Here is a 10,460-nt window from a genome sequence, read left to right as displayed (position 1 = left end):
CCCCAATTTTCCCTGTTGCTCTTTTAGCCATTTTCCCTTCAAATTTTGGCCTTCATGTCCAATTTTCTCAATCATTTGAAGCTATTCCAATCCTAATGCTTTTCCAAGGCTCTCAAAACCTAAAAATACATCATTCAAACCATTATTAGTCCATTAATCACACAAATGGGGCATGGATTTAGCATTAAAAAATAGCATAAGTAGGCAAAAAGCCAACTTATCAATAAGCATATAAATACTAAAAAAAAAAGAAAAAAAGAGAAAGGAATTTACCTTTCTTGAGTGCAAACCTTTATGGAGAGTCGAAATTGGAGATCCTTTGAGCTCTTCAACACCTGAAACTCAGCCACAAATAAAGAAATCAAATTTTTAGACTAGAAAAACTCAATTAGTTAAAGGTTTCGGCAAATTGCTAAATCCCTAGATAAATTGAGTGTTTTTGCTCTGCATTCGAGACTTGTGTATGTGTATAATGAAGAGTGGGGTTCTTTATATAGAACCCCCAAACTCTCAAAGGTTAGGGTTTTCTCGATGTGGGACAAACAGGTTTTGGGTGGAATTTTTCTTGATCCCTCTCAAATCAATAAAAGCCAATAAAAATCGAGTATTCAAATTTGTAAATGGACAAAATTTATTAATAAAAGAACATAAAAATCAAACAATGGGGTAATCTTACCTCTTCGTCATTGAATACGGTGGGAGAAGGACGGAGCATTAACTGTTCCTTCCTTGAAAGGCCAGACATGGTCTGTAAAAGCCGAATACCACTGCACATTTGCCATAACTGGAATAGCTGACGAAGAGAGAGAGTTTTTTTTGTGTTGCAGCTAGGGTTTCTAGCCCTTCAACTGAATAAAAGAAAAAAAGAAAAAAAGAAATGAGGTGTGTTTGGGTATATTTTGTGAATATAGAGAAAGTTTGGCCGTGTCTCAGCAACGTGGAGTGGGCTTGTAGCCCAAATTCGTGTGTCTTCACGAATTTAAATGGCAACAACGACAATTTTGGAGAAGGTGGGTTATATTTGAAAGCTTCCCTTTTGGCCAATACATTTCAGATGTGGCCATAATTAAAGTAATTGGCCATTTCAATTTTAACCATAATTAATGTAGAAATCAATTCGTTATTTCGATTATGACAATAATTAACACATAAGATTAATTCAATTTTAGCCATTTCTTTGAAAGTAAATACAATTAAAGCTAAATAAATTGTAAAATTGAGATGTAATTGATTTTTTTGGTCAATTATCAAATTTCTTGATTTAACAGAGCAAAATATTTATCAATTAACTATTAATAGTTTTCAAACAATTAATTGTATAATTGTTTTTCACTATTTTTAATTAAAATCTTGATAAATATGTTTGAAATTCTTAAAAATATACAAAATATGCACGATGATATACAATAATATAATTGATGATATTTTGTCAAATGAAATGGCAAAATGTCACCGGAACAATTTTGTAAAATCTTTTTTGGCTTGTAACATGTATATTTTACTCCGTTTGTGACTCAAGAACTCCAAATAGTTACATAAAATCATTGGAGGGTAAAAAATATGTGTCAATAATTTCCCCTTTGTTGTTCGAGGATGACTTTAGAAATTTGACAAATCTGATTTTTGACCTACCAATTCACAATACTTTTCTCCTTTTATGCAATTTTCAAAATTATGGTCGGACCCTGATCTATGAGTTTCCTACATATCTCAGGCTTTATGAGAATTCATGCCACTTGTAGTTTGACTCAATTACACTTCTAATGCAATTTTCATTAAACAAATCCCGGATCTTCTAGTGTCAAAACTGAGAAGTTCCGGAATGGTCTATTGAATGTGGCCGACTCTTCGGCATTGAGTCCACCCATATATCCTCAATTTTGGGAATTAGGTCACTTTTAGTTCAACTCAATCGGGAGAAAAGGGTATCCTTTATGCAGGAATGCCTTTGTCCTTTCCAGTGAGTGCCCAACTGGTTGCGGGGTTTGAAAAGAAAGCAAAGAAACGAGTAAAATTTTCAAAAAATCAATTTACAGCTGAGTATAGTGGGGATTGATCTCCAATTCCTGGCCAGAGAGCTTGGTATCCTATATCGACCAACTGTGTAAGAAAAAATTCCACGTTTGCTGCGTATACGTCTGGATATGGTTTGATGAGCCTACTCTTTTCTTTGGCGGCTTCGAACCTGCTTCCATCCGCTGGGTAGCACCATGGCTGACCCTGTTGGTCCTTGTTTTTTGCTTTTACCACCCTTACGTGGCTTCATAGTTGTACCCTCTTGGCATCGTTTGATTTGAATGACCTCGTGTAGTTGTCTTATCACCCCTGCATGGTTTCGTCATTGTAACCCTCTTGGTTTGATTTTCTGTGGGTGACTCTCTTGGCATCATTTGGTTTGACTTACCCTCTTATTGTTGTGCATTTTGTCTTACCACCCCTGCGTGGCTTCGATGACATGGCCTTCTCAGCTAACTCTGAAAAATAGGTGACTTTCTTGGCACCGTTTGATTTGTTTGACCCTTTTGGTCATTGCTTGCATGAAATGTCTCTCTCGACATTGGGTTTGAATGAATGACCCTTTTGGCGTTTGTTAGAATGAATGGCCCTTTTAGCGTTTGATCAGAATGGCCCTCTTGATAATGTTTGAATGATTGACCCTCTGGGAAATGTTTGAATGAATAGCCCTCTGGGCAATGTTTGAATGAATTTCCCTCGGGGCAACGTTTGAAGAATGGCCCTCTTGGCAATGTTTGTATGAATGGCCCTCTCGGCAATGTTTGTATGAATGGCCCTATCAGCATGTTTGTATAAATGGCCCTCTTGGCAATGTTTGCATGAATGGCCCTCTCTGCATGTTTATATGAATGGCCCTCTTGGCATGTTTGTATGAATGGCCTTCTCGGCAATGTTTGTATGAATGAATGACCCTCTCGGCATGTAGGTGTTTGAAATGAATGGCCCTCTTGGTAATTCTTGAAATGAATGGCCCTCTTGGTAATGCTTGATTGAATGAAAGATATGGCCCTTTTGGCTAGATTGTCTTTCTTTCGTCCTTTATGTGCTGTGACCCTCTTGGCCCAATATGCCGTGTTGTCCGTCGTGTAGCCATTTTGACCTGATGATTTTGTCCTTCTGACGTTTTGATCATTGTGGCCCTCTTGGCCTGATTATGCCATCCTTGTGGCACTTTATCCTTTATAGCCCTTTTGTCTCGATTGGACCACCCTCATGGCGTTTCGTTCCTTCATAGCCCTTTTGGCTTGATTGGGCCACCCTTGTGGCACTTCTTTCCTTCATCGCTCTTTTGGCTTGATGGTGCCACCCTTGTGGCATTTCGTTCTTTCTATGGGCTTGATGGTATACCCAGTGTGGACAGGAATTTCCTTCGACCAGCAAATTTCTTACCCATTTTATCATTAAGAGCGAATGGGTTAGCAAAATAAGTGGTCGTCCTGCTGACAAAACTGGGGAATCTGCATCAACGTTAGTTTATATGAGGTCGATCTGTGTCGTCGACTCCTATCGCGTCATTCTTTTGCTTGGTTGGTTGTGCTCTTGGTTCCGACCCTCTTGGATTCGGTATTATGAGCGATGAATTTGTTTTAAAGCAAAAAATAAAAAAAATAAAAAATTCAAAGCAGTGATCATAGATTTTTTCAAAATGTTTGATTGTAAAAAGGGGCCATAATTTTTGAAAGTATTTATGTTTGTCGTCAGCACATGTGCATTTGAGCAAGAATCTTTAGCTATCCACGACATCTTGTGGTGGAATGGAATTTTTGAGACCCTCTGAAAATTTTTGCCCCAGTTGAAGGTGTTGATCAGCTGACTCTTGTGTTGAATTCTGTAAAGGGAGTTTTTGAGGTCTTTTCAAAAATTCTGCACCAGTTGAAGGCTTTTGTCGGGTGACTCTTGTGCCGAATTGTAGTGAGGGAGTTTTTGAGATCCTCTAAAAAAATTTGCCCTAGTTGAAGATGTACTGGCAAACTCTCATGCCAATTCTGATTTTTTGAATTTTTGAATTTTTGAGGTCCAGCTCAAAAATTCTATCCCTATGGATTCATAAGGGTTTCTTGGGTTTTTTTGATTCGTACGACTGAGCTCAAGGAGTGCTTACGTATCCTGTCGCAGCAGGAATCAGGTCAAACAGAGTTCGAAATAAAATAATTGATCTTTTCTAATAATGTGACCAAGTCCTATATGGACTGCCTACGTATCCCACCTTGGGAAATCATGTCATTGCGTAGTTCACACTACAAGGAAATCATTTGGTTTTCTATGTATTACAAATGGAAGACCAAATCCAATATGGATTTTCTACATATCTCTGCCATAAGAGATAGGTGTTGATGTAGTGATTACAAGCAAATGCACGATTAAAAATTAAAAAACATGCCTTCACCCGTAGTATCTCTTGATTGCATCTGAATTGATTGCTTTGGGCCATTCTTGGCCCTCCATTTTAGCTAAAATCACCACTCCACCGGAGAGTACCTTGCGGACCACCTACTGGCCCTGCCAGTTGGGTGCAAACTTTCCTTTGTACTCGTCTTGGTGTGGGAACACTCGCTTGTGTACAAATTGTCCTATTTGAAAAAGCTGAGCTCTGACTCAGTTGTTGAAGGCTTGATGTAGGGACACGCTTGGGCTTTGTGGGTAATATCCCACCAGGTTGGTAATGGTAGGCGAGTGGGCCCTTGAGGTACTTCATAATGCTCCTCTTCCGCAATAGAGGCAGCAGTGGCGGCCCTTTTGCACGGATAACTTTGTTCCTCCTCATAAGGTTCGAACTCCTCGTTGGGAACCTCAGTTTCTTTCTTAGGAGTCTCCGACTTGCCCGTAAAGTGGTATGTAGCTTCTCACCATTCCCTTGACCTCATCTGAGAGGTTCTCACAGTAGCGTTCTATTTCAGAAGCTCCTTTCAGCAGACTTCCGGCCAAGTCCAAGATTTGGTCGGCTTCTTTGATCTTTGCCTTCACCAAATTGATCTTTCCTTCCAGTCTACGTGTTACACCTTGGGAAATTTCGCATTGTTGCATCATAAGTAAACTAACGTAAGTTCAAAATGGACATGAAGCCCTTACAAGTTTAAGAAGGGTATTTAATAATTTTAAGTATGTACCTTAAGGTTTTGGAGTTAAACGAATCGGCGGAAGTAAGTTCGTTGAAGGATTGGAATTGGAGTCATGTTTTGGGAAGATTTCGTATCATTTGTGTAATGCATTGCTTAGCATCTCCTTGAAAGGGAGATATATGGATCCTTAGATGATTAGGGAAGTTTTATACAAGTGCCAAGAAGGTTCCATAAGGATTGGAGGACAGACGAATCGAAAAGAACGCATTTTCGAGAAAATCGAAAATTTGGGGCAATATGCGGCCACATACTCAGTATCTTTGTGTAGCATATTGGCTGAAAACTTGCAATTTTGGATGATCCTCCTGCCCAACATCACCCCCATGTTGTGGAGGGAATATACGGCCGCATACTGAGTATGTGGTGCCGCATACTCTCTGCAACACGGGGCGGTGGGGCGATTTTCAACCCTTTTTAAACCCCAAAGGATCCCATTTTTCGCATTCACTTTCCACACCCTTCTCTCCACATTATAAGAGAGTTATTGAGAGTTATTAAAGGTTCTACAACATTCCAAAACCTTCCACACCATTAAAAGAGAAGATCAAACATCAAAACCTTAAGATAATCCATGGAAGATGATTGTTCTTGTTTCTCTTCAATGTTGTGGTGAACTTGATCTTGGAAGAAATTGAGTGAGGTGAAGTTATTCTATCATAATGCATGTTCTTCACCCTATTTACATTATTGAGTTAGTTTAAAGATTTAGTAAGTCTTAAGAGAAGAGAAATAGAGTAGAGAAGTCACAAAGTACAAAGTTGAAGTTGATGGTTATGAGATGAGTTTGAAAGGAGATTTTGGATAAATTTGTGATTAATTTGAATATAATTCCCTGACTATAGTGTTGTTAGTATTGTTATTTTTTTTGGGATTTGTTTTGGAATTTGGTGAATGTCGATTAAATAGGGGAAATGCTGCCCAAATTCCGCTAGCTTACTAATTACTCTAGTTGAACTTATGAGTGTTCTCAAGACTTAACCTCAGTATGAATCCTCTTGAATGTAGATTTGCGGGCTTGGGAGGAGAACGTTAAGTAGTTAAGGAGATGTATATGTATGTTAAGGGTAACCCTTTCTTTCTTAAGGAATGATTCCTTTGTGCGAGCCTACACGTGATATCCAAAATGTCCCTATTTCTAAACATGCTAGAAGCCTATGTTTCTTGATGTTTTCATGATATTATTGATCTTGTTCATCATCGTTAATCTCATTTCATGGTAGTTGACTCTTTAAGGAAAGATATAGTGACAATGATGATTTCATAATGGTAATCAGAGGTTTACCGGCCTTATGTCACTACAAGAAGCTCAGATACGACATCTATTGTGTACACCACTGCAGTTGGGTACGGATAACACCGAGCCTTGTTATGGTTGGGTACGGGTGACACCGAGCCTATACGGCCGGGTATGGTATCATTATATATGTATGTATGGAAATGTTTTCTTTAGAGAAAGCTAAGTATGCATGACAGCCGCCTTAAGAGGTATCCTGAGATATAAATTAATCTCCTTATTTTATGTTATTTTCATGCTTTCATCATGTTGTTATTCATGCCTTGCATACTCAGTATATTATTCGTACTGACGTCTTTTTATTTATGGACGCTTTCATGCCGCAGGAACAGGAGACGGACGGACTCCCTAGGCTGCTTCTTCGATTATCGGGGAGCGCTCCATTTGATCTGGAGTTGCAGTTTAGTTGGTATTATTCTTTTGTGTATATATATGGGAATGGTGGGGTCCTATCCCGTCTTTACGATATTACATACTCCATGTAGAGGCTGGTAGACATATGTATATAGCTAGATGTCCTATAATCTTGCCGGTTCATATTTTGTATATCATTTTTGGCAGCCTTGTCGGCTCGTGCATATGGGCATAGTTGATGATGTTTATATAAACATGCATATATCTATTGAAATGGTGCCTCTATCAGATTGTGATATCTATGAGTTATGTTTGTGGTCCACCTAGATGTGATTATGAGATGTACTAGAGAGGTGCTCGGTAAGTTAGCTCCGGGTGCCCGTCATGGCCTTCCGATTGAGTTGTGACAAAAGTGGTATTTGAGCGTGATTCGTCGTCTAGGGTATGTCGACGAGCCGTGTCCAATAGAGTCTTTTTTATAGGTGTGACGCTACAACTTATAAACGGAGAGGTAACGGGGCATTTAGGAATGATTGACTTTTCTTTCTTCTCTTAGATCGTGCAATAGAGCCATGTTATAAGAGTTCTTTTTTTTTTTTAACTGTGTGCTGTGATTTCAGTGATGCCTGTGAAGAGAAAAGCTACAGCGGCCCAGAAGGGCAAGTCAGCGGTAGGTAGGAGGACTGAACGGGTACCGCCTATAGAAGTAGATGAGGGCGAGTCCCAGAATGAGGTTCCATCTCGGTCCTCCCACACCCCGCCCATACCAGAGGAGCATAGAGAAGTTCCAGCTCCAGCACCCCCAGTTCCTCCACCGGATGCCTCCGGCCAAGATATGAGAGAGGCCATTCAGTTATTGACCCAACTAGTAGACGCTCAGGCCCAGCGACAGGGTGTGGGTCATGGTGATAGGGCTGTCAGTACCAGAGTCCGTGATTTCATTAATTTGGACCCTCCAGAATTCTTTGGGTCAAAACCAGACTAGGACCCGCAGAACTTCATAGATGAGATTCTGAGAACATTGCAGGTAATACATGCTTCGGATGTTGAGTCGGTAGAGTTGGCCTCTTATCGACTACGGGATGTTGTTGTTCATTGGTATACTATCTGGACGACTTCTAGAGGGGTTAACGCACCTCTACCGATATGGCAAGAGTTTGTGGATGCTTTCCTTTGACATTATTTGCCGCTTGAGGTTCGTCGGGCCAGAGCTGATAGGTTCCTGAACCTCAGACAGGGGAACTTGAGTGCTCGAGAGTATAACCTTCATTTTAATTCTTTGGATAGGTATGCTCCAGCTATGGTGGCTGACATAAGAGATTGTGTTCACTATTTTGTGAGTGGTTTGGGGCCATATTTGATTGATGATTATTTGATGGCCTCACTCCAGGAGGGTATAGATATTTACCATATGCAGGCCCATGCCCAGAATCTTGAGGAGCGACAACAGCAGCGGAGGAGTGTGAGCATGACAGGGGCTATAGTAAGAGGGCCAGATCTATAGGCACTGTTAGTGAATTCAGAAGGGGTCAGAGGCAACAGTATTCTAGGCACTCAGGACATTCAGCGACTAGTGTGCCTCCACGATTTGCAGTCCAGAGATTGATCGACCTATTCATTTCAGATAGGGTCAGAGTTCCAGAGTTTCGAGTTCTCAGTATAGGGGTGATTCAGGCCAGATGAGGCCGCCTTTACCACGATGTACTCAGTGTGGTAAGCTACATTGGGGACAGTGCCGATTAGGTTCAGATGTTTGTTATGCTCGCGATCGCCCAGGCCGTATTATGCGTATTCGTCCTTCGAGAGGTGGTAGAGGTATGGTCCGGCCTACGGGATCGGCCAGCCTGGTTCTTTATCATCCGTACGCCTCTCGGGGTGGCTCACGGACACCCAGCCGAGGTAGAGGTAGAGGAGGAGCGTCCGGTACTAGTGGTCCTTAGCACTATATTTATGCACTGGCTAGCTTCCCCCGATGTTGTCACAGGTATATTATCAGTATCTTCTCATGACGTATATGCATTGATTGATCCAGGTTCTACATTGTCATATATTACTCTTTATATTTCCAATCGGGTTAGGGTGAAACCAGAGTCAATAAAACCTTTCAAAGTGTCTACACCCGTTGGTGACCCAGTGATAGCTACACGGGTATATAGAAATTGTGTGGTTATAGTCTGTGATCATCACACTATGGCTGATTTGATTGAGCTAAATATGGTAGATTTTGATGTTATTATGGGTATGGACTGGTTGGCTTCTTGTTATGCCAATGTTGATTGTAGAACGAAAATGGTTCTCTTCCAGTTTCCAGGAGAACCAGTTCTAGAGTGGAAGGGTAACACAGTGTCTCCGAGAGGTAGGTTTATTTCTTATCTTAAGGCAAGGAATATGATTGCTAAGGGGTACATTTATCATCTAGTCCGGGTTCAGGATACGGAAGCAAAGCCCCCAACTCTTTAGTCCGTTCCAGTAGTGAATGAGTTTCCGGATGTATTCCGGACGAGCTTTCAGGCCTTCCACCAGAACGGGAGATTGATTTTTCCATTGATGTGCTAAAGGATACAAAGCCAATATCTATTCCTCCATACAGAATGGCACCTGCAGAATTGAGGGAGTTGAAGGAGCAGTTGGAGGATTTGCTTGATAAAGGCTTTATAAGGTCTAGTTCGTCGCCGTCGGGTACACCAGTCTTATTTGTGAGGAAGAAAGATGGCTCCTTGCGAATGTGTATCGATTACCGACGGTTGAATAAGATGACGATAAAGAACAAGTATCCACTTTCAAGGATTGATGATTTATTCGACCAGTTGCAGGGTTCCAAATGATTCTCAAAGATAGATTTAAGATCGGGGTACCACCAGGTGAGAGTCAGAGAGAAGGACATTCCGAAGAAAGCCTTCAGAACTAGATATGGTCATTTTGAGTTTCGGGTAATGTCATTCGGGTTGACTAATGCACCGGCGGTGTTCATGGATTTGATGAACAGTGTATTCAGGCCTTTTCTAGATTCGTTCGTGATTGTGTTTATCGATGATATTCTAGTATATTCTTGATCCGAGACAGAGCATGCAGATCATTTACGTGTTGTCCTTAGAATTCTTCAGGCTCGGAAGTTATATGCAAAGTTCTCAAAATGTGAATTTTGATTGAATTCTGTGACTTTTCTAGGGCACATTATTTTAGCTGATGGTATTCGGGTGGATACCCAGAAGACTGAAGCTGTAAAGATTTGGCCGAGAACTACAACACCTACTGAAGTCCGTAGTTTTATGGGTTTGGCCGGTTATTACAGAAGATTTGTAGAAGGTTTTTCTTCTATCTCTGCACCACTGATGAAGCTGACTCAAAAATCAGCTAAATTTCAATGGGCGGATGCTTGTGAGCTCAGTTTTCAGGAGTTGAAGGACAGATTGACTTTGGCCCCAGTTCTGACACTTCCAAAAGGGTTGAAAGGCTATGTTATTTATTGTGATGCTTCAGGTGTTGGACTAGGTTGTGTATTGATGCAGCACGATAAGGTTATTGCTTATGCTTCAAGACAGTTGCAGAAACATGAGAAGAACTACCCGACCCATGATCTAGAGTTGGCTGCGGTGATTCACGTATTGAAAATGTGGAGGCATTATTTTTATGGCATACATGTTGATATTTATACAGACCACAAAAATCTTCAGTAT

The sequence above is a fragment of the Lycium ferocissimum genome, chromosome 10 (genome assembly GCF_029784015.1).
Source record: "Lycium ferocissimum isolate CSIRO_LF1 chromosome 10, AGI_CSIRO_Lferr_CH_V1, whole genome shotgun sequence".
NCBI classification, from domain to species: domain Eukaryota; kingdom Viridiplantae; phylum Streptophyta; class Magnoliopsida; order Solanales; family Solanaceae; genus Lycium; species Lycium ferocissimum.
The sequence above is the reverse complement of the archived record's forward strand: the minus strand, read 5'-3'. Positions refer to the sequence as shown.